General features: G+C 43.5%; 1 protein-coding gene across 2 annotated transcripts in view; it reads left to right on the forward strand.

Annotated features, from left to right (window-relative positions):
* Positions 1 to 2,054: 2,054 nt before the first annotated feature.
* Positions 2,055 to 24,586, forward strand: part of raph1a (Ras association (RalGDS/AF-6) and pleckstrin homology domains 1a) — a 103,335-nt gene continuing 80,803 nt past the window's right edge. For both annotated transcript variants that reach the window (XM_075480253.1, XM_075480254.1), the window contains exon 1: positions 2,055 to 2,273. The gene's annotated coding sequence lies outside the window, so the exon portion shown is untranslated. The remainder of the gene's footprint in view (positions 2,274 to 24,586) is intronic.

Below are 24,586 nucleotides of genomic sequence, written 5' to 3' on the forward strand. Positions count from 1 at the left end.
TGAGTTTTTTGGGATCCGGTGTGGAGGATCTAAGGATGAGGGAAGTCAGCCCGGAAAACCGGAAATATAACAGAATTAGCTTCACAATAAAAGCCCAAATATAGTTATAATAGACGCTTTTTATTATAAATATTTATTTATCAATTAAACATTTAAATAGTTCAACAGTTTAATTATATTTATTATTATATATATATATATTTTTATCATAAAATATTTTCCAGAAGCACTGGTCATTTATATCAACAATCATAACAGACTCAGGAGCCTTTTTGATGATTTGCTTCCTTATAGAAGTGTTTGAAGTGGACTGGAGGGCCGCTGTCCGGGGGGTTTTACATGTTTCCTGCTCCAACACACCTGATTCAGACCAGTGCAGCATCAGCTGCTTGTGCATAACTTAACAATCTTTGAAAGAGATCCATTTCATCTGAGTCAGGTGTTGAAGCAGGGAAACAGCAGGTGGTGTTAAAGTTTTGTTTCTGCATTTACCAGATGCTTTTATCCAAAGCGACTCAAAGATGAGGATATAACTCTGCAGCTAACATCAAAGCTAACAATAAGCTAATACCAAAGCTAAAAATAAGCTAACATCAAAGCTAACAATAAGCTAATACCAAAGCTAAAAATAAGCTAATATCAAAGCTAAAAAATAAGCTAACATCAAAGCTAACAATAAGCTAATACCAAAGCTAAAAATAAGCTAACATCAAAACTAAAAATAAGCTAATACCAAAGCTAAAAATAAGCTAATACCAAAGCTAAATATAAGCTAACAATAAGCTAACATCAAAGCTAAAAATAAGCAAACATCAAAACTAAAAATAAGCTACCATCAAAGCTAAAAATAAGCTACCATCAAAGCTAAAAATAAGCTAACATCAAAGCTAAAAAAATAAGCTACCATCAAAGCTAAAAATAAGCTACACAGAAGGAAACCACCAGTCAGGCTCTGTCAGAGATGACAGGGCAGAGATGGAGTGCAGACATCAGAGGGAAGTAGGGGCAGGAGATGCTCTCTGCAGAAATGTGTTGGACTGTAATATAAATATATTGATAAATTCAGGTCATCACTAAGGATGGGAATCGAAAACCGGTTCTTGTTGAGAACCAGTTCCCAGTGTTTCAATTCCTTGGAATCGTTCGGCCATTTTGCAAACGATTCCCTTATCGATCCCAGTGGGCGCGAATGACGTCACCACGCAGCGTGGCGTGGCGAGTCCAGCGCAGCCAGCAGCCAACAGTAAACATGGCGCCCAAGCGGTACAAACGCTCGAAAGTTTGATTACACATCCCTAAAAAAGACGACAACAGGGCAACTTGCAAAGTGAATATTTCACCAAAGGGAGGAAATACTACCAACATGCAATAACTATGAATGAATGTCGCGTTTTCGATCTGCTCCGGACTAACGTTGGTGAATCTGAACCCAGCAACGTTAGCAACGTTAGCATGTCCTCGGCTAACACTGCAGGTAACTAACTAACAAACACTGCCTATCATGTTAGCACCATTTGCCTGATTGTAAAAGCTGCTGTTAGTAACGGTTAAGGTTAAATGAATGCCTTCTCAGGCATTACATTTAGATGAAATCATGAGAGACAGAGCCTGACTGGCTCAGAGCCAGAGGCTGGTGGTACTACCCCCAGTTCACCTCTACCTCCAGCTTCTCCTTTCACCAGAGCAGGAAGAGTTAAATTACCCAGGCCAGGATAGACCAATGTGGACCTCACCGTTGTTGGGTTTGTGAGGTCATGACTCGTGTTACTTCTAAACTAAACAAAGTTGATGCCAATCGACCGGTTTGTTGTCCTTTTTCTCCAAATGAGAATCGATAAGGGAACCGACAAAGAACCGAATCGTTAAGCAGAATCGAAAATGGAATTGGAATCGTAAAAATCTTATCAATTCCCATCGCTAGTCATCACTAAGTATATATTTCATAGATATTCGTGTTTTTCATTTTCTGTGATAAATCTGTTGTGGTGGGTTTTATTGTGAAAGTCTCCACCGGAAGTCCCCTTGCTGCCGGCCTCCAGCTGGACTCTCCTGCAGCGGTGACGGGACTCAGTGAGGCAGGCAGGCAGCAGGGAAATCAGCGCAATCTGGGATATATCCTGGAAAAGGGCAGTCGGTGAAAACCGGGACTAAAGCGGCGGCGAACCGGGGAAGCTTTGACCGTGACACCGCGGAGCCTCCGGCGGACACCTCCGCTCCGTCTCCCCGCTGCTGGCTGCGGTTTTTCCTCCCGGAAACCTCCCCGGATCCGCACAGTAAGTGTCTCCATTCTCCCTCATCTGAACGCATCCGTATCCCAGCACATTCCGCCTGCTCCTCGCTGCTTCTCCTGCTTTTGATAAATCTGCGGGTTTTAAACGGAAACTCTAGAGCTTTTTTCGCGCTGCGGTTCCTGTTAATGAGCATCCGCCTCAATAACAATCAATTAATCCCGTTTTAGTGTGTGCATGTGTGCAGAGGAAGGAGGGGGGGTGAGGGAGAAAGGGCTCCCTTTCACCTCAGCTGGGTTAATGCCCTCACACGGGGCTGGTTGTGCACATGTGGGCTGTGATGGAGGGGCCTGCAGGGGGGCTCCCTCCCGGCCTGGATGCGCAGGGTTGGCCGGGGAGCTGCAGCGCTGCAGCCGGCTGACAGCGCCTTCCCGGCGGCTCGGAGGCCGGGCGTGCACGCTGACACAAGCAAAGGCGTGGCGTGCAGACAGCATTACACACACATGGGCGTGTTCCCCCCGCAGCTGCCACACAACAGCCCCGCTGCGCGTGCGGCCCAATCACAGCCACTCACCGCACAGATGTGACCCCGTGCATGCGATGACATCATCGCTGTTTTCTGTACAAAAAAAAAATAAAGTAGGCTGATCAGGGGCAAGTCTCAGTCAGAAATCATTTAGAATTCAGCCTCATCAGACATGCAGGCCGCCATCTGTCCGGGTGTCTGTCCGTCCCGCTGCTGGATCTACTTCCTGTCAGCTGGTCAGGGAAAAGTCCTGGAATTCAAGGTTTTACATCAGGATGCAATGAAAACATCAGCAAGGTGTTAAAGCCCAGTAAATCAAACACAAACACATTATTTATGGAGCAAAAACACAGAAGCAGTGTGTGAGAAAGTAAGTGAACCCTTCCTGCTTCCACAGGAACTCAGAGGGTCGAGTAGCAGGAAATAATGTGATGGAAAACTTTGGATTTTAAGTCTCAGGCCAAAGATTTCACAGACTTTGTGTTTATATCGACGGGGCAGAAGATGTTTAGCTGGCACAGCTTATGAAGACAGAAATTTATAGTCATGTTAAATAGAAAGTTAAAAGGTTTTACGGACTTAAAGGGATAGTTCGGCTCTTTTGACATGAAGCTGTGTAACATCCCATATCAGCAACATCATTTCTGAACATCTTCTTACCCCCTGCTGCGTCCTGTGAGCAGAGTTCCAGCCTCGTTTTGGTGTTGATGAAGGTAGTCCGGCTAGTTGGCTGGGGTTTAAAAAATAAAGCGTTTTGCTTCTCAAAACAATATGCGTTCAACAGAGTAATACATTTGCATCACAAAATGGTTCTCCAGGAAAAAGTCAGACCTCACAATCTCTTGGCAGAGTCTGAGCTACATCTCAGACTCTGCGGGCCTCAGTTAGCATGCTAAAGGTTAAAGGTCATGACAGCACAGGGGTTCACTTAGTTTCTCACTCACTGCTGCTACCGGCTGCTGGATCAGGGGTTCACTTAGTTTCTCACTGTTGCTACCGGCTGCTGGATCAGGGGTTCACTTAGTTTCTCACTCACTGCTGCTACCAGCTGCTGGATCAGGGGTTCACTTAGTTTCTCACTCACTGCTGCTACCAGCTGCTGGATCAGGGGTTCACTTAGTTTCTCACTCACTGCTGCTACCAGCTGCTGGATCAGGGGTTCACTTAGTTTCTCACTCACTGCTGCTACCAGCTGCTGGATTAGGGGTTCACTTAGTTTCTCACTCACTGCTGCTACCAGCTGCTGGATCAGGGGTTCACTTAGTTTCTCACTCACTGCTGCTACCAGCTGCTGGATCAGGGGTTCACTTAGTTTCTCACTCACTGCTGCTACCAGCTGCTGGATCAGGGGTTCACTTAGTTTCTCACACACTGCTGCTACCAGCTGCTGGATCAGGGGTTCACTTAGTTTCTCACACACTGCTGCTACCAGCTGCTGGATCAGGGGTTCACTTAGTTTCTCACTCACTGCTGCTACCAGCTGCTGGATCAGGGGTTCACTTAGTTTCTCACTCACTGCTGCTACCAGCTGCTGGATCAGGGGTTCACTTAGTTTCTCACACACTGCTGCTACCAGCTGCTGGATCAGGGGTTCACTTAGTTTCTCACTCACTGCTGCTACCAGCTGCTGGATTAGGGGTTCACTTAGTTTCTCACTCACTGCTGCTACCGGCTGCTGGATAAGGGGTTCACTTAGTTTCTCACTCACTGCTGCTACCAGCTGCTGGATCAGGGGTTCACTTAGTTTCTCACTGCTGCTACCAGCTGCTGGATCAGGGGTTCACTTAGTTTCTCACACACTGCTGCTACCAGCTGCTGGATCAGGGGTTCACTTAGTTTCTCACACACTGCTGCTACCAGCTGCTGGATCAGGGGTTCACTTAGTTTCTCACACTCTGCTGCTACCAGCTGCTGGATCAGGGGTTCACTTAGTTTCTCACACTCTGCTGCTACCAGCTGCTGGATCAGGGGTTCACTTAGTTTCTCACTGCTGCTACCAGCTGCTGGATCAGGGGTTCACTTAGTTTCTCACTCACTGCTGCTACCAGCTGCTGGATCAGGGGTTCACTTAGTTTCTCACTGCTGCTACCAGCTGCTGGATCAGGGGTTCACTTAGTTTCTCACACTCTGCTGCTACCAGCTGCTGGATCAGGGGTTCACTTAGTTTCTGACACTCTGCTGCTACCAGCTGCTGGATCAGGGGTTCACTTAGTTTCTCACTGCTGCTACCAGCTGCTGGATCAGGGGTTCACTTAGTTTCTCACACACTGCTGCTACCAGCTGCTGGATCAGGGGTTCACTTAGTTTCTCACTGCTGCAACCAGCTGCTGGATCAGGGGTTCACTTAGTTTCTCACTGCTGCTACCAGCTGCTGGATCAGGGGTTCACTTAGTTTCTCACTGCTGCTACCAGCTGCTGGATCAGGAGTTCACTTAGTTTCTCACTCACTGCTGCTACCAGCTGCTGGATCAGGGGTTCACTTAGTTTCTCACTCACTGCTGCTACCAGCTGCTGGATCAGGGGTTCACTTAGTTTCTCACTCACTGCTGCTACCAGCTGCTGGATCAGGGGTTCACTTAGTTTCTCACACACTGCTGCTACCAGCTGCTGGATCAGGGGTTCACTTAGTTTCTCACACACTGCTGCTACCAGCTGCTGGATCAGGGGTTCACTTAGTTTCTCACACACTGCTGCTACCAGCTGCTGGATCAGGGGTTCACTTAGTTTCTCACTCACTGCTGCTACCAGCTGCTGGATCAGGGGTTCACTTAGTTTCTCACTCACTGCTGCTACCAGCTGCTGGATCAGGGGTTCACTTAGTTTCTCACTCACTGCTGCTACCAGCTGCTGGATCAGGGGTTCACTTAGTTTCTCACTCACTGCTGCTACCAGCTGCTGGATCAGGGGTTCACTTAGTTTCTCACTCACTGCTGCTACCAGCTGCTGGATCAGGGGTTCACTTAGTTTCTCACTCACTGCTGCTACCAGCTGCTGGATCAGGGGTTCACTTAGTTTCTCACTCACTGCTGCTACCAGCTGCTGGATCAGGGGTTCACTTAGTTTCTCACTGCTGCTACCAGCTGCTGGATCAGGGGTTCACTTAGTTTCTCACACACTGCTGCTACCAGCTGCTGGATCAGGGGTTCACTTAGTTTCTCACACACTGCTGCTACCAGCTGCTGGATCAGGGGTTCACTTAGTTTCTCACTGCTGCTACCAGCTGCTGGATCAGGGGTTCACTTAGTTTCTCACTCACTGCTGCTACCAGCTGCTGGATCAGGGGTTCACTTAGTTTCTCACACTCTGCTGCTACCAGCTGCTGGATCAGGGGTTCACTTAGTTTCTCACACTCTGCTGCTACCAGCTGCTGGATCAGGGGTTCACTTAGTTTCTCACACACTGCTGCTACCAGCTGCTGGATCAGGGGTTCACTTAGTTTCTCACACACTGCTGCTACCAGCTGCTGGATCAGGGGTTCACTTAGTTTCTCACTGCTGCTACCAGCTGCTGGATCAGGGGTTCACTTAGTTTCTCACACACTGCTGCTACCAGCTGCTGGATCAGGGGTTCACTTAGTTTCTCACTGCTGCTGCTACCAGCTGCTGGATCAGGGGTTCACTTAGTTTTGTTGGTACTCTGAGGTTGGATTGACCTGATTGATGATTTTTCTTCTTCATGAGTAAATGAGATGTTTAGATTCAGATTTTAAAATGAAAAACTTCTGTTTGTGGTCATGAAAAACGCAGGTTTGGTTTAGTTGGAGCTTTCTTTTTCTAACCAACAGGAGTTACTTTATGATGAAAATAAAGATGAATAAAAATCAGAATTCTTACTTTGGCACCTTCTTATCATCTTCGTGACTTTTATTGGTGGTGCCTAAAACGAATTTATAGTAAAAGATTGTTGAATTATGTTTTGTGGGGCTAACCCTGTTTCCTTTGCCCTAAAAGTGCGTTTATAATTCTGCCTAATGGAGTATGACAGCGTAGCTGTGGGTCCTCCAGCATGTGATGATTCACTAAAGCTTATTATACATCCGTGGAATACAAAGTAGGAAGTCCTATTTTTGGTAAATACATTTTGCTGCCAGGTGGCTGTACTTTGACATAAATTACTCCAGAGGAGTGTTTTCCTTTTTAAGTCAAATTGAGACGAATGAGATCATTTTAAGCTGAATGTTAAGGCTCGTTTTTGCCTTCTTTATTCTTAGTTTAACTAAATTTCCTGGGACTTTCAGCGCTGTCCAGGCAGCTTTGCTGACTTCAGGTCAGTAAACTCTCTAATGCCTTTAAGTGAGGATCCAGGTGATTACACAGGTTAAAGAAACGTATTTTTTCTTTTTTTAGGATCAAATTGCTAACTCTTTCCTGTCTTATGTATCAATAGACTTGTTGTATTGACTAAAGAGGACTTATGAACCTGAACTCAGACAGGAGGGACTTGAATTTTAAGTATTTTACCAATAAGGAGCAATGAAAGGCTGATAAAATGTGGTTTATTTGACTGTTTGATGATAAGGTTTGCTACCTATGCAAAGCCTTCACTATGAAAACTAGCAGCTCTGCAAAAGGTGTGTTACAGACGTCTACACAAAAGTTATTGTTGGTGAAGTCACGATACTAGAAATTTGGAAGTTGGTATCAATACACTGAAATTCCACGGTTCAAGTCAGGTATCATACACCTATGTTAGTCTAAATATGACATCATTAGCCTTAACATGAGGTTAGCCCAAATAAGAAAGAACATTAGCAGCAAAGTTAGCCTAAATTAGATGATTGTTTTTCTAATTTTTGTCTAATTATGATAATTTTGTCCTTAACATTATAATATTAGCACAAACTAGATACATGAGTTGCTGTTTTAGCCAAAACAAAATGACTGTAGCTGTTATGTTAGTCTAAATATGCCAGTTTTAGCCTTAGCATGGTCATGTTAGCCTGAACAAAATAACATTAGCCTAATAAAGATTATATTAGTTGCTATGTTAGCCTAAACGAGGTGACTACAGTTGCCATTTTATTGTGATTATGACAATGTTAGCCTAAACATGACTATATTAGGCCAAACTAGATTTCATTAGTTGTTATTTTTGCCAGAACAAAATAAAAAACAGCAGCAGTCATTCTTGCCATTATGATACATTAACCCCCCAAAAATATTAGCTGCGTTGTTTGCTGAGACTAGATAACTTTGGCCTAATCAATTTAACTTTAACAGTTAAACAAGTCCAACAAGGGAACACTACTTTAAACAAGATGACATTTGGAGCTATATTGGCCTAAACATGATGAAGTTGGCTATTAAATTGGCCTTCTCAATATCAGCTGCTACAGTAGCTTAAAAAAGACAACGTTAGCCTAAAAAGATAACATTAGCTGCTATGTTAGCCTAAAAAAGAAAACTCCAGTTAGCTGCGTTGTTTGAGACTAGATAACTTTGGCCTAATCAATTTAACTTTAACTGTTAAATGTGTCTTAACAAGAGATCCCTACTCCAAACAAGATACCGCTATATTAGCCTAAACATAGTAATCTTAGCTGCTACATTAGCGTAAACAATATCAGCTGCTACATTAGCCTGACAAAGTGTTTTTCAGTATTTTGACTGATTTTCCAAGACCCACAGAAAAGTGTGTCTTATGACTATGTACACACCGAAATTACCAAAAGAAAGAGTAGACTCTCTTCTTTGATCAGGAAAAAAAAGTTTGTTTCTACCATTTTCAGTCTTTTAGTAATAGACAGTAGAACATAGGTTGGTTTCACCAGAAACAGCTGTTTGACCCAAAAAATTGAGAAAACGAGCTCTTTTTTTTTTTTGTGCATAGTGGCACTGCTGCCACCTAGCGGGTAATTTTGCCAGTATATTCTCTGTTTAGTGTTTACAACCCTAAGATTTAGTGACGAACTCCGCTAGATTGTCCCCCAGCCCGCTCCGTTAAAAACGCAATTGACGTCTATAGACGTCTTGGGCAGTGAACGTTTTTTTTTAAATTGACGTCTATAGACGTCAATGGCACCGAAAGAGTTAACTGTTAAATGTGTCTTAACAAGAGATCCCTTCCCCAAACAAGATACTGCTATATTAGCCTAAACATAGTAATCTTAGCTGCTACATTAGCGTAAACAATATCAGCTGCTACATTAGCCTGACAAATGTTCTTCTAGTTGCAACAATGGTGTAAAATAAATTCAAGTAAGATGAGGTTTGTAACTACATCAGACTTCAGAAAGTAATGTTGGTCACTTTGGCGTAAACTAGATAACATTAGCTGCTATGGGAGCTAACTTAAAAGCGTTTTAGCTTAGCAGAGGTGAGAAAAGACTATATGTAAAAGTAATATGTGCTACATTAGCCCAGGCAAGACTAAGTAATTCTTTATAATGCATTTATCTGTAATATTTCAGGTATGAAAAGTATGATCTTTGAATATCTAATACTTGAGACTTTTCCTCTTTTTGCTCTTTATGTTCGACACTGTTTGCTAGCTTTTAGCTGTCACATGCAAACTGTCTCCAGATGCAGTTTGTTGTGTTTTGCTCCACATTTATGTTACTTTTACTGCTGGTTCCTTGTTGTTGAATGCCCTCTCTGCTTGAATAAAACCTAATATTCCAGCGACAGCACTGAGTTATGTGTATGAACAGAGACACGATGAATATCTCTGAGAAGCTAATTGACTTTTAATCATTGATGATGGGAGCTGTGCCTCAGAGCGGCCGTCAGAGCTGAAGCGTAATCGCTCTGACGGTGCGTCCCACCTCTGCGTCGCACTCGCGTGCAGCAAAGTGGGGCAGAATTCAGGCTCTCCTGGTCAGACTGCTGAGGGTTAACTGGAGTATAAAAATCCCTGCTGCCCTACTTCGGCACAAGGCTGCTTTAGAATCCATCTGATCCGTTTCTGCTCTGCACCCTCTAATGATCCGTCTCGTGCAGCTCGAACGGTTTGGCACGATGACATCTTTATTCTTCATCTGTAGAGATCAATCAGCAGCAACATCCTGATACAGATACGTGTTTCACACTAATCTGGTTATCTTTAGCGAGTTTTATCTTCACAAATCTCCTTATAATGTGCAGCCATCGTCCCAATGATTTTAATAAACCTCGACACTTTTGTCTCATACACGTCAAAGCTATTTTATTTTGGATCGTACGCTCTGTGTTGTACTTTTTACATCCCATCTAAGGAATGTATGCAACTATTTTGCCACATTTTTGTTTTAGTTTGCTAATCTTCCTCCTCAGCATTCCTCTCAGAATCTCAGCAGATTACCTGAGCCAGCAGCGGTCCTGGCTAGATTTACACCCTGGGCGAACGATCCCTTTGCCGCCGCCCCCCCCCCCCAAAAAAAAGACTTACCAACACAAGAAAATATTATATTTTTTGTATTATTTTATTATATATAATCTTAAATACAAAAAGGTACAAAAATATACCACATGCAGCTAACAAAATGCCATGCTAATGAATATTAGAAGTTATTTAAGTTGTTTAATTTAGCATACAGCTCATAACAATAAAACTAATCCACAGTCAAGACTTCTTGTTGTGTTGCAAACACAAACCAGACCAGGTTGCCTTTGGGTGAAATTAGCTGCATGACATGAAGCCTCAATTCTAATTCTAGTTCAGCAAAACTAAAAATCAAACACAGTCGTGATTAATAGCAACATGTTAGCAAGAGGCTAACAGATAGCCTATAGCCTACGTCACTCATAGAAATCTGCATCCCTTTATCTTCTGCCCGTTTCTCCTCTTCTTCTCTTTCTAAACTGGGCACCTGATGGCTTCTTTGGTCTTTCCCCATGATGATGATCCATGATGACTCCACATTATTACCTTTGCTTTTCCCATTAACGCCGCCCGTTCACCCGTCAATCAACCGGAGTCACGTGACGTAAACACATTCACTTTGATTTTTATTTACATTTTACACATAACCCAGTTAATTACATGAAGGTATATGGGTCTATGTTCATTTTAGGAATGAAATACAGTTTATTTGGATTGGAAGCAGCTTGTGTTGTGGCCTGGGATCAGTCTATGCCCCCCCCTCCACCTGTAGGACTCTCAGCAGCAAGTTGACGTGACAATAGCCGCTTTCGGACAGAGCCGTTCTAAGAACGCAGTTATCAGAACTGTCCTACTCGAATTTCGTTCTGATAACTATCCTTCCCCAGCGGAACTGTTTCAGTCTGCATTCGCACATGAGTCGGGACCTGATGTGGCGTGCGGAGCCGTCTGCGTCAGTGACGTGTTACGTTAGCCGTTTAGCGCCACATTCAACAACAAAACCAAACAAAACCCGGTAAAAGTAAGGAGAGTAGAAAAAACACCACCAAGAAGCTAACATGGAGAGCGGGGAGGCCACCGTGTTCATGGTCTGCATGATGGTGATATTAATCATGGACGATCACATCAGGCGTCTAATATCGAGGCTGGAAAAGCTCACAGAGAGAGTCAGGAGAAGATACTTTTTCATTTCATGAAGGAAGAAAGGAGAGCAGAGCGCTGCAGACAAAGGAGACAACGTGTAAGTTTAACTTATTAAACACCCGCCGGTTGTGTCTGTGTCTATGAGGAAACATTTCAGCCGTGATAACATGACATGGGGCGTAGCTACCGACCACCACACACCTCCGTTAGATTCGTTCTATAGAACCATGAGAAGACCCGACCTCGGAGAAGGAGCTAAATAGTTATAGGAACTAAGGGAGAAAGCCCCGAGTTCCTGTATGTCCGAACACGGGAGAAAACGGCCCCGCGGATTAAAAGGTTATTAGAACTGCCAAAGGTTCCTACAGTCCGAAAGCGGCTAATGAGGCCCCAGCGCCCACTCCACTAACTTTACATGGAAATGAGCAGTAGTATAGAACACTGACAAGTTTTTTTGTTTGTTTTTTTTGAGTGCGCCCTGGGCGGTCGCCCACATTGCCCATAGCAAAAACCGGCCCTGACCTGAGCACGCCTACATGTTGCATCTGACTTTAATGGGTTAAATTAGCTGAAAACAACCTGAGTATTTGCACTGGAGATGATCTGATCGGGACATATGTTTGTGTATGATTGGCTGGAGAAGTCGTGACTGTTCTCGGTGGAGGCTTTGCTGTTTCCTGCAGAGACTCTCGAACGCCTTCATTTTCAGGCTCTGGAGCGGCCTGCATCACCAGATTGGAGCGTTGCTCCTGGCACATCTGCAGTCATCTTGTAAACATCGGTCTCGGTGTGTTAGCTGCATCTGTATCAGCTGCGTGTCGGTAATGTCTTCCTCCGACGACTACAGCGGGTCACACCAGGCCAGCGAGCTGTTGTTTTCCTCTTCCTTTTCTGTCAGTCAGTCTCCTGCCAAGTGGATGAAAAAGTCCTCCCTCCATCTTTCAGGAAATTCCTCTTTGTCCCGAGAGTGTGTCAGATGGAGGATGTGAAGGAGCTGCAGAGGGACGCTCGGCTGTCTTTCATTCTGTTGTTTTAGTTGAGTTGTGTCGGGAGTTGTGAGTCCCTGTTTTTCCCCGTTTGTTGCTCTAATTCTGGCTGAAAGTGTCTTGATGTGCGAGCAGGATTTCACACAGATAAATCATGTGTGGGGGGTGTAACGCAGGGGGCTGCAGCCGGTCTGTTCTGCTGCGTCAGTGCTACGCCAGCAGAGACGCTCGCACATTAAACGGCATCAGGACTGGAGGAGGAAACTGCAGATGCTATTTATCTGCTGTTAGTCAGAGAGCTGCGTTTAAAATAAACACACTCCTGCTTTTCCTTTTTTAACCATTTCTTTTCCTCTTTATGGAGCAAGAAAGAATGAAATCTTCCTTCTTGGTTTAAAAGTTCATCGTGAGCAGCTTCTGGTGGTGAAATCACCCCCGTCAGGCCCATGATTAATGGTGGACTGCAGGGATTCAGGAGGTTTTACCAGCCAAGGAAATGCAGCACCTTAAATTTGGTACTAACAAGCTTTTTTTCAAGGCAAACCTAGTAACCTAGTTACCATAGATAGATCTGAAATCCTCTCATGAGAGGTGGGTAGAGTAGCCAGAAATTGTTCTCAAATAAAAGTACTGTTACTTCAGAATAATATGACTCAAGTAAAAGTAAAAAGTCCAAATAATTACTTTACTAAGAGTAAAAAAGTGCTCGGTGAAAAAACTACTCAAGTACTGAGTAACTGTTGAGTAACGTCTGATTTATTTGTTAACACAAGCATTCAATCAGACTAAATACTAAATAGGCCTGCTGACAGCCGCGCCTGTTACGGTGTTTGCTGCTCGGTCTGCACAGCAGGCAGTGATACGAAGGGAGAGAAAATAGGGCCAAGCGATTGTGAGGTCTGACTTTTTCCTGGAGAACCATTTTGTGATGCAAATGTATTACTCTGTTGAACGCATATTGTTCTGAGAAGCAAAACGCTTTATTTTTTAAACCCCAGCCAACTAGCCGGACTACCTTCATCAACACCAAAACGAGGCTGGAACTCTGCTCACAGGACGCAGCAGGGGGTAAGAAGATGTTCATAAATGATGTTGCTGATATGGGATGTTACACAGCTTCATGTCAAAAGAGGCGAACTATCCCTTTAAGACGTATCGATAGTTTTTCATGCCAGAAATAAGATGAGACGATATCGTTTCTCAGAGCACGACCCGTCACTTCCTACAGACACGGCTGAATAATGTGGAATGTTTTCTGCAGGAAAAATGAGTTCCAGTCAAAACAAAGACAGAAAAAGTGAGATGTGGAGGGATATTACTGAAGACCCGGTTCCTGTGGAGCGAGACGGCGTTACGCAGCTACTAAAACTGCTCGGTCCAAGATGTGACATGTGGAACATGTGGCTCAGACTTGTTGTTTCTTTGTGGAAAAAACTGATATATTTCCATTCAGCTCAAAAAAATAGAGATATTTTTGGTCCACACTGAAAATCTAAAGAAACGAGGGCCGGATCAGGACTTTTAAGCACATCACATTCAGCCGGTTTGTGTAAAAACATCCATTTCTGAGTGTTTTCCAGAAGAATCCGACACTATAGGATTAAGCTTAGAGTTGGACATGTTGTTAAATGCATTTGATGTCCTCTGAAGTGATTAAAAGTGTGTGTTTGAGTGTGTGTGCGCTGGTGTCACTGAATGGTTTTTCTGATGTTTGTTGTTGAAACAGGCAGCCGAACGCAGTGACTCAGCCTGTGTTTCCCTCCCACACACTTACACAAACACAGTATTAATGCAGTATCCAGATGAGGTAACAGTACTCCAGCTTCCTCTGCCTCCCCTTTGTGAACTAAGCACAACAAACCAGCAGCCGAACACCGACGGGCTCTTCTTTGTTCTAAAGATGTGTTCTGCTCCTACCATGCAAACGGAGGGCAGACCCCATATAAGCCCCTCTGATACGGCTGAGTTTACCTTTGTCACGTTGCCTTCAAAGTTTCCCCCGACCAGAAGCTTCTGCATCGGCCCTGAACTACAGATAGGATGCAGGAAATGGGGGGTTTGGACATTAAACGATGACGACACACTTTATTGCTCCATCTATCAGGAGCTGTTTCTGAAGATGATCATAAGGTCTGAAATGGTTAAATAGTTCATTTTCTCTACAATATTTTGCTAATTTCTGGTTGAGCTGCAGCTCGTCTCCTGCAGACATGAACACCGGAGACGGACTCTGTTCAGGCTCTTTCCACAGCTGCTGGTTACTAATGCAACACGTTGAGAGGTCGTGTGTTTGAGATGTTTGAGATGTGTTTGAGATGTCTGAGATGTGTTTGAGATGTGTCTGAGATGTTTTAGATGTGTTTGAGATGTTTTAGATGTGTCTGAGATGTGCCTGAGATGTGTTTGAGATGTGCCTGAGATGTGTTTGAGATGTGCCTGAGATGTGTTTGAGATGTGTTTGAGATGTGTCTGAGATGTGTTTGAGATGTTTGAGATTTGTTTGAGATGTGTCTGAGATGTTTGAGATGTGTTTGAGATGTGTCTGAGATATTTGAGATTTGTTTGAGATGTGTCTGAGATGTGTTTGAGATGTGTTCCATGATGTTTGAGATGTGTCTGAGAGGTTTGAGATGTCTGAGATGTGTTTGAGATGTCTGAGATGTGTCTGAGATGTTTGAGATGTTTGAGATGTGTCTGAGATGTTTGAGATGTGTCTCAGATGTTTGAGATGTGTTTGAGATGTGTTTGAGATGTGTCTGAGATATTTGAGATTTGTTTGAGATGTGTCTGAGATGTGTTTGAGATGTGTCTGAGATGTGCCTGAGATGTGTTTGAGATGTGTCTGAGATATTTGAGATTTGTTTGAGATGTGTCTGAGATGTGTTTGAGATGTGTTCCATGATGTTTGAGATGTGTCTGAGAGGTTTGAGATGTCTGAGATGTGTTTGAGATGTGTTTGAGATGTTTGAGATGTGTCTGAGATGTTTGAGATGTGCCTGAGATGTTTGAGATGTTTGAGATGTGTCTGAGATGTGTCTGAGATGTGTTTGAGATGTGTTTGAGATGTTTGAGATGTGTCTGAGATGTTTGAGATGTGTCTCAGATGTTTGAGATGTGTTTGAGATGTGTTTGAGATGTGCCTGAGATGTTTGAGATGTGTCTGAGATGTGTCTGAGATGTGTCTGAGATGTGCCTGAGATGTGTTTGAGATGTGCCTGAGATGTGTTTGAGATGTGTCTGAGATGTTTGAGATGTGTTTGAGATGTGTCTGAGATATTTGAGATTTGTTTGAGATGTGTCTGAGATGTGTTTGAGATGTGTCTGAGATGTTTGAGATGTGTTTGAGATGTGTCTGAGATATTTGAGATTTGTCTGAGATGTTTGAGATGTGTTTGAGATGTGTCTGAGATATTTGAGATGTGTCTTAGATGTGTCTGAGAGGTTTGAGATGTCTGAGATGTGTTTGAGATGTGTTTGAGATGTGTTTGAGATGTGCCTGAGATGTGTTTGAGATGTGTCTGAGATGTTTGAGATGTGTTTGAGATGTGTCTCAGATGTTTGAGATGTGTTTGAGATGTGTCTGAGATGTTTGAGATGTGTTTGAGATGTGTCTGAGATATTTGAGATTTGTTTGAGATGTGTCTGAGATGTGTTTGAGATGTGTCTGAGAGGTTTGAGATGTGTTTGAGATGTGTTTGAGATGTTTGAGATGTGTTTGAGATGTGTTTGAGATGTGCCTGAGATGTGTTTGAGATGTGTCTGAGATGTTTGAGATGTGTCTGAGATATTTGAGATTTGTTTGAGATGTGTCTGAGATATTTGAGATTTGTTTGAGATGTGCCTGAGATGTGTTTGAGATGTGCCTGAGATGTGTTTGAGATGTGTCTGAGATGTTTGAGATGTGTTTGAGATGTGTCTGAGATATTTGAGATTTGTTTGAGATGTGTCTGAGATGTGTTTGAGATGTGTCTGAGAGGTTTGAGATGTCTGAGATGTGTTTGAGATGTGTTTGAGATGTTTGAGATGTGTCTGAGATGTTTGAGATGTGTCTCAGATGTTTGAGATGTGTTTGAGATGTGTCTGAGATGTGCCTGAGATGTGTTTGAGATGTGTCTGAGATGTTTGAGATGTGCCTGAGATGTTTGAGATGTGTTTGAGATGTGTCTGAGATGTGCCTGAGATGTGTTTGAGATGTGTCTGAGATGTTTGAGATCTGTTTGAGATGTTTGAGATGTGTCTGAGATGTGCCTGAGATGTTTGAGATGTGTTTGAGATGTGTTTGAGATGTGTCTGAGATGTGTTTGAGATGTGCCTGAGATGTGTTTGAGATGTGTCTGAGATGTTTGAGATGTGTTTGAGATGTGTTTGAGATGTGTTCCATGATGTTTGAGATGTGTCTGAGAGGTTTGAGATGTCTGAGATGTGTTTGAGATGTGTCTCAGATGTTTGAGATGTGTTTGAGATGTGTCTGAGATGTTTGAGATGTGTCTCAGATGTTTGAGATGTGTCTGAGATGTGCCTGAGATGTGTTTGAGATGTGTTTGAGATGTGTCTCAGATGTTTGAGATGTGTTTCAGATGTGTTTGAGATGTTTGAGATGTGTCTGAGATGTGCCTGAGATGTTTGAGATGTGTCTGAGATGTGCCTGAGATATGCCTGAGATGTGTTTGAGATGTTTGAGATGTGTTCCATGATGTTTGAGATGTGTCTAAGAGGTTTGAGATGTCTGAGATGTGTTTGAGATGTGTCTGAGATGTTTGAGATGTGTCTCAGATGTTTGAGATGTGTTTGAGATGTTTTAGATGTGTTTGAGATGTGTCTGAGATGTTTGAGATGTTTGAGATGTGTCTGAGATGTGTCTGAGATGTGTCTGAGATGTTTGAGATGTGTCTCAGATGTTTGAGATGTGTCTGAGATGTGTTTGAGATATGTTTGAGATGTGTCTGAGATGTGCCTGAGATATGCCTGAGATGTGTTTGAGATGTGTTTGAGATGTGTTTGAGATGTTTGAGATGTGTTCCATGATGTTTGAGATGTGTCTAAGAGGTTTGAGATGTCTGAGATGTGTTTGAGATGTGTCTGAGATGTTTGAGATGTGTCTCAGATGTTTGAGATGTGTTTGAGATGTTTTAGATGTGTTTGAGATGTGTCTGAGATGTTTGAGATGTCTGAGATGTGTCTGAGATGTTTGAGATGTGTCTCAGATGTTTGAGATGTGTCTGAGATGTGTTTGAGATATGTTTGAGATGTGTCTGAGATGTTTGATGTGTTTGAGATGTTTTAGATGTGTTTGAGATGTGTCTGAGATGTGTTTGAGATGTTTTAGATGTGTCTGAGATGTGTTTGAGATGTGTCTGAGATGTGTTTGAGATGTTTGAGATGTGTCTCAGATGTCTGAGATGTGTTTGAGATGTGTTTTTTGAGATGTGTCTGAGATGTTTGAGATATGTTTGAGATGTGCCTGAGATGTTTGAGATGTGTTTGAGGTGTGTCTGAGATGTGTTTGAGATGTTTGAGATATGTCTCAGATGTTTGAGATGTGTCTGAGAGGTTTGAGATGTCTGAGATGTGTTTGAGATGTGTGAGATGTGTCTGAGATGTTTGAAATGTTTGAAATGTTTGAGATGTGTCTGAGATGTTTGAGATGTTTGAGATTTGTCCAAGATATTTGAGATTTGTTTGAGATGTGTCTGAGATGTTTGAGATGTGTCTGAGATGTTTGAGCTGTTTGAGCTGTGTCTGAGATGTTTGAGCTGTTTGAGATGTGTTTGAGATGTGCTCTCACAGCTGGAAATGAGACGGATGCGGGATGTAAGGATGTCATACAGAAAGTCCAGTGTGGAAATCACCGTTTTGGTTCCCCACCCGCTGTGGTTCTCCACCCGCTGTGGTTCTCCACCTGCTGTGGTTCTCCACCTGCTGTGGTTCTCCACCTGCTGTGGTTCTCCACCCGCTGTGGTTCTCCACCTACATCACAGCAGGTTAAACAATCGAAACACATCTACTGGATTTTCAAAAGGCATAAAACAGACTTTTATACATTTTATAGAACTGGAGGAAAATAATCCTGATAAATTCAGAGGATCTCTGAGAAGAAACACAGAAATAAAACATATAATTATCACTTCCTCGTTGAGTTTAAATGACTCAAACCTGTAGAAAACAGTTGGGCTCTGGTTGATGTTGGACCGTTAACAACCATCAGACTGTTTTTCTTGGCCTTCCTGCAGTTTGTTTTCAGATGCTTCTGAACTCTGCAGCTCTCTCTGCATTTTTGTGGGATTTTGAAGGCGTGTATGGCTGCGCATGTGCAGGGCTCACACGGACATCTGTTTTTATGGCCGTGGTGTTACATCCCACAACTGTAGGGGGAGCCAAAGAGCAGAAAATAGCCAAATTCGCTGGTGTTAGGATACCAGTTAGATATTAGACTGGCAAAGCTAGAAATAAGGTCTTTTTGTTTAATCAGTGAGTGTTTAAAACACTTTTACTCCTTTTTGTTTAATGAAGGACAACATAAAGGAAAATTCAACCGTATTCGTCTCATTTCTTTTGTATTAAAAATGTTTTTTGATGCAACGCGCGCCTGAATTTGACCCCTCAGGTGGCCGAATCCGCGCTCCGTGTCACTTGATAATCCGATTTAAAACGGGTTTACTGAGAGCTGAATAATTCAGAACCGAGTTACTAAATCTTCTAAATATAGCAGCATTGTGGCTTTATGTTGTGCTTTGGTGTTTTGCGTGTGAAGGCAGTGTTTTTGTCGCACGGGGGAGATTTTAACCAAAGTTGAGCTTCATTTTTCTGCAGCTGCAGGACTGGGTTTCTCTTTAATTCCACACAGATGTAGATTCATTCTGGCTGCTGTGCACGGTGCTTCTTCTTGGAAAATTTAATCTCATTTCTTCTTTTCTTTTTTTATGCTTTTATTTTTCCTTGCCATGTTTGTCCTCAGAGCTGCATCACTCGTAGCCAAGCCACTCTCTCTCTCTCTCTCTGCCTGTTTTGGTCTCCCGGTCTCTGTGTCCCTCGCCCATCGTGGAGATCCAGGGGCCGGCTGTGCAGCTGGGAATCAGGACGCTCATTCAAATCCTTTGCTTAAGATTCAAATTTAGGCCTCGGATGTGACGCTGACGTGGCTCACGTGTACAAAATAAACTGATTCTTGGTATTAAAACTGTGAAAGCTGAGATTTAAAGACATTCAGAAGCCATTAAAGGACCTGCATGCGTGACTTTTAACTCATTAAAAGGGCATTTTTTACTAAATGTGCAGACTGATCCATGACATAAGTTTTTATTCACATTTTTTTCTCAAACTCCATTTGAAGCACATACATCGTCTGTGTTCGAAACCGCATACTTCTCCTACTACTCCTACTAACTTTTTGAGTTAGTATGTGAGTTTGAGTAAGCCAGAAGTTCCCGGATGCATACTAGATTCTCCTAAATGTTGGGTATGCATCATGAGGTTACTACTCATACTCAAACTACCCAAGATGCAACGTAACGTGACGTCGCCGATCGTCATTTCCTGTCAAAACGGCAGTTTCAAGCTAGCTACAACGAGGGTAGGTTCACTTCCTGTTTTCAAAACAAAAGCACCAATTGTATGGTAATGGCTTTCCCTATGATAAAAGGCAACGGGTATTTTATTTTGTGAAAATAACCGGAAGTGCGTTGCTCACTGCGGCTAGCTTTAGTAGCGCCGAATTCGTGGGAACAAAATTGTAAACAGCCGGTATTTTGTCAGGTTTTCAACACGTTGGGGAACCCATTCGAGCGGACAGCCATATTGTGTGACGTAATCAGCAGACGACTGAACCCAAGCCGATCTGGTACCTACAGCGATACCGATCGAGTCAGAAACCACGTAATTGGTGGTCGGATCGGGACATCCCCAGTACAGACGGCGCATGAGGCAAAGATGTTTCTGAAACCGTCCACAAACAGGTGCTGAGATCTCACGTGGAACGCTACCTGCTCCGTTAACACGGAAGAGCTGGAGTTGCCTCGCTGAGCAACAGACCCAGCTTTGTAGTCCGGTCTCCAGTCACAGAAAGGTGCTAATTACACCCCGAGCTCTGCCTCACAGGCTCGAGTGTCGGTGCCACCGACGTATGAAGGAGACGATGATGCTATAAAGTGTGTGTGAGGGTGGAACGGGGTGAGAGTGTGTTTGGGGTTTGGTGGTTGGTCTCGGTCTGAAGGAACAGATGACATTAAGAGTTGTGAGTGTGTTTTCCATCGTTTGTACAGAAAAAGGGAAGCGGCGCTGTGGGCCCGTGTGGGCCCGTGTGGGCCCGTGTGGGGTGGTGTTATTATGGCTTGCAGCACGCCTGGAGCAGCTACTGTTTTCCTTCCACATGTGAAAACACACGCTCACATGAAGCGGGTCCAAACCAAACCGCAGCTACCCCTCCACGTCCAAACAGACGGAAAGTATGCGCGCCTTCTGTCTGCCTGCAGGCTGCTGTCCTCGTGCGAGGGGAACGGCGAGACGCCCTCCTGGCAGAGGTCAGAGGTCAGACTCGCAGGCTTCACGGGGTCACCTGCAGCCGACTGAGGTGCGATCACTGCAGAGCAGGATCGACTTTAAAAGCTGGCTACGCGGTAAGCTGCGGCTGGGGAGCAGCCAGTTCATATCCGCAGACTCGTTTGGAAAAACTGTGTTGATGGAAAGAATGAAACGGGAATATTCTCGCCTTCTGTGTAGGTGTCTTTCAGCAGGGAGCGGTCTGCCCACAACAGCTCTGCTCTGCTGGAAAACAGTTTGAATATTCCTCTGTTCGGCCGGCTGAGATGGTGAAGCCTCCCAGAAACTTCTTTAAAGGGATAGTTCGCCTCTTCTGACATGAAGCTGTGTAACATCCCATATCAGCAACATCATTTCTGAACATCTTCTTCCCCCCTGCTGCGTCCTGTGAGCAGAGTTCCAGCCTCGTTTTGGTGTTGATGAAGGTAGTCCGGCTAGTTGGCTGGGGTTTAAAAAATAAAGCGTTTTGCTTCTCAAAACAATATGCGTTCAACAGAGTAATACATTTGCATCACAAAATGGTTCTCCAGGAAAAAGTCAGACCTCACAATCTCTTGGCCCTATTTTCTCTCCCTTCGTATCACTGCCTGCTGCCGACAGCCGCGCCTGTTATGGTGTTTGCTGCTCGGTAGCAGGTGTCGTGGAAATTTTGTCTGAAATCCCTATTAAGGTTTTGCTTACCTTCCTATTACATCTGATGAGAAGTGAAATAGAGACTTTCAATGTTTTTGCCGGCCGGCCACGTGTTTATTTTCTTCTGCAAAAGGGTCAGTCAGCACCAGTCAGCGTTCATGGTGAAGAAAGACCCAGGACAAAGGAAATCAAAAGCATTTATACAGGAGGAAGGGGCTTGATTCTTTCAGGTGTATATTCTTCACCTGTCTCCTTGCCACACCCCCCGGGGGAAAGTCTCACGCTTTGGAGAAGGGTGTAGAATCTGGTAATAATGGTCATTCAAATGATTATTGTCTATGTGTTAATCAACAGACACATGGTCTGCAGACATTGGGTCTACAACAAGGTGTCATTTAAAAGACAAGTGGTTAGCAGACATCGAATTTACCATAACACAGGGGACTGCTCGGTCTGCACTTCGGTCTGCACGGTCTACACAGCAGGCAGTGATACGCAGGGAGAGAAAATAGGGCCAAGTGATTGTGAGGTCTGACTTTTTCCTGGAGAACCATTTAGTGATGCAAATGTATTACTCTGTTGAACGCATATTGTTCTGAGAAGCAAAACGCTTTATTTTTTAAACCCCAGCCAACTAGCCGGACTACCTTCATCAACACCAAAACGAGGCTGGAACTCTGCTCACAGGACGCAGCAGGGGGTAAGAAGATGTTGCTGATATGGGATGTCATACAGCTTCATGTCAGAAGAGGCGAACTGTCCCTTTAAAACGCTTGACACGCCGTCACAGCTCGAGTTTACAGTCACACACTGAAGCTTTGCAGGGTCACTAACTGCAAGACAACAACTATATTTTTCTGAGATTATTACCCATCATGCACCTGGTGGAAATTCTTCTTTTAGCACTTTAAAAGCAGCTCCTCCTTTTGTACCGTTAGAGCCGGGCGACACGGCAAAACCAAATCAGGATATTATTTCCTGTGTTGATGTTTCAGTTTAGCTGTCAACTTCAAAGGTTTCCTGATCATGATCATTCAACTTAAACTAAGTTCAAATTTAGAGCAGAGTTTAGAGACACTCGACTTGGCACAAGTTTTCTCCCCTCGTAATGAAATAAAAACCAAACTGAAGCCAGCTGGTCTGGAGCCCACAGAGGGACACACCGCTGGCTCTGTGGATGGATCGTCATGCCCATCACCGACGTTTCGGCCCGTGTTTGTTTTGTTTTGCTTCGTTGCCATGGTTACTCTCAGCCACAGCTCCACGTTTTGGTTTGAAAACGCAGAAAGAGTCTCTAAACTACGGGATTTGCACAAAACAAGAGTAAAGACTTGTGATGATATTAAACATGTTTTATTTTGTCATAACCCCCAAGATGTGAGTTTAGAGAGAGTTTGGTGATCATTTCACCAAATGAAGCTGACCGAGATCACGGGAGCAACGGCACAACTCTGGAGAACTTTCTGCAACTTTGAAATAACTTCTGGAGCAAATATGCCGGTTTGGAGTTACACCAGAGTTTCAGCCGAACGCTCCATCGGGTGCAGCTCTGTGACGCCTCATTGGCTTTATTTAACGCCTGCAGGGTTGCATGTAGTCTGGCAAGGTCGCCTAATCCATCACCTTTGGAAGACAAAATGGGTCCAAGATCACATTTAAAAACAGAGTTGACCAACAGATATAACACAAGACGATGAAATATAAAAACAATTTTAAAAGGAATAGATGAAGTCATGAAATCTGTTTGTCTAAAGCTGAGATTTGAATACGTTTAAAGTAGGGCTGGATGAGTTAACTCGTTGTTAACTTGTTAATTATTTATTTTATCGCGCATTAACGCAGGTTTTATTATTGTAAAAGTCTGTTGAATGCATCACATTAACACAGTTACAGCAAACACCACGAAGCATGGAGTAATAAAATAAAGAGAAACTAGCAGCTAACATCACCGCTACAGGTGTGAAGCTAACGGAGCTAACCGGCGCTACTTCCTGTTTTACTTGTTTCAACATAAAAGCACGTATTTCAAAATAAATTTTAAAAAACTCCTGCATTTACAGCCAAGTTGAATTGTCTTCTCAGCGTAGTAGTTCCAGTCTAAAATATCACTTAAAGGCAAAACACACAACTGATAGCAGCAAGTCATTCAAGGAAACAGACAGTGGAGCGAGGCTTCTACATAAAAACTACAGAAAGATGCTGATGTTAAAAGTGTGTTTGCACAACAAATGTTATGGCACTTTCATTCATATGGCAGCACATTTAAAATAAAGCTAAATGCTAAAAGCTATACGCTACTTTTGGATTCATTTTTGGATTCTGCGTACAAATGCGATTAATCGTGATTAATCAGGGAAATCACGTGATTAATTAGATTATAAAAAATTTAATCGTTGCCCAGCCCTAGTTTAAAGTCTGGGTGGTCCCTACCTGATGAAGAGGAAACTGATCCACAAGTCTGGGGCAGAAGCTCGATCATCTTAATGTTTTTATCTGCAACATCCAAAAGAAACTGGCTGCAGAACTGCTGCAGGGATGTAGCTGCAAATAACATCTGCTGGAGAACTTTATAGGAAGAGAATAAAATCTTAAAATAAGCCCAGAAACAGACGGGGGATCAGGGAAGGGATGCCAAGACTGGAGTTGTGTTATCTCTCTCCGTTAGAATATGTTCTGCTGGGGTTCTGATCCAGACTGACGCGGTGCTGCAGTAGTCGACATCCCAGGTGCTTAAAGTCCGAGCATCTTCTGTCAGGTCTTTAAGGAGATGAGGCTTCACCTCACTGATCACTCTTAGTCGGATAACTGCTCTCAGCACATCTGCAGATACACAGTCGAGTGGCTTAGAGTTTGGCTCGGTCGTTTAACTGGACTGCAGTTCCCATCCCAGTCCACATTTAGGGATGGGGCCCAGTTACTGAACAACGCTGTAGGCAGTAAAAACGTCTTCTTTTTGTGTCTGCTTTACTGTTTTTACAAAAACCTGAAGCTTTGGAGTATGAACAAAAGCCGCCGAGGCACGTTTGAGTCTAACTGAGCGTTTACATGCATCAGGGATTCGATCCCCAACTGCATCATTAGTTTGTTAGCTTAGTTTTGAGAAGCTCAGTTGCACATGATTTTGGTCGGATAAAGTGTTTACATGTCTTTTAAAAGTCTGTTTTGGTCAGACTAAAGTGTTTAGATGTATTTAAAAGTCTGTTTTGGTCAGACTAAAGTATTTAGATGTATTTTAA

The sequence above is a fragment of the Odontesthes bonariensis genome, chromosome 12, assembly GCF_027942865.1.
Source record: "Odontesthes bonariensis isolate fOdoBon6 chromosome 12, fOdoBon6.hap1, whole genome shotgun sequence".
Classification (NCBI taxonomy): domain Eukaryota; kingdom Metazoa; phylum Chordata; class Actinopteri; order Atheriniformes; family Atherinopsidae; genus Odontesthes; species Odontesthes bonariensis.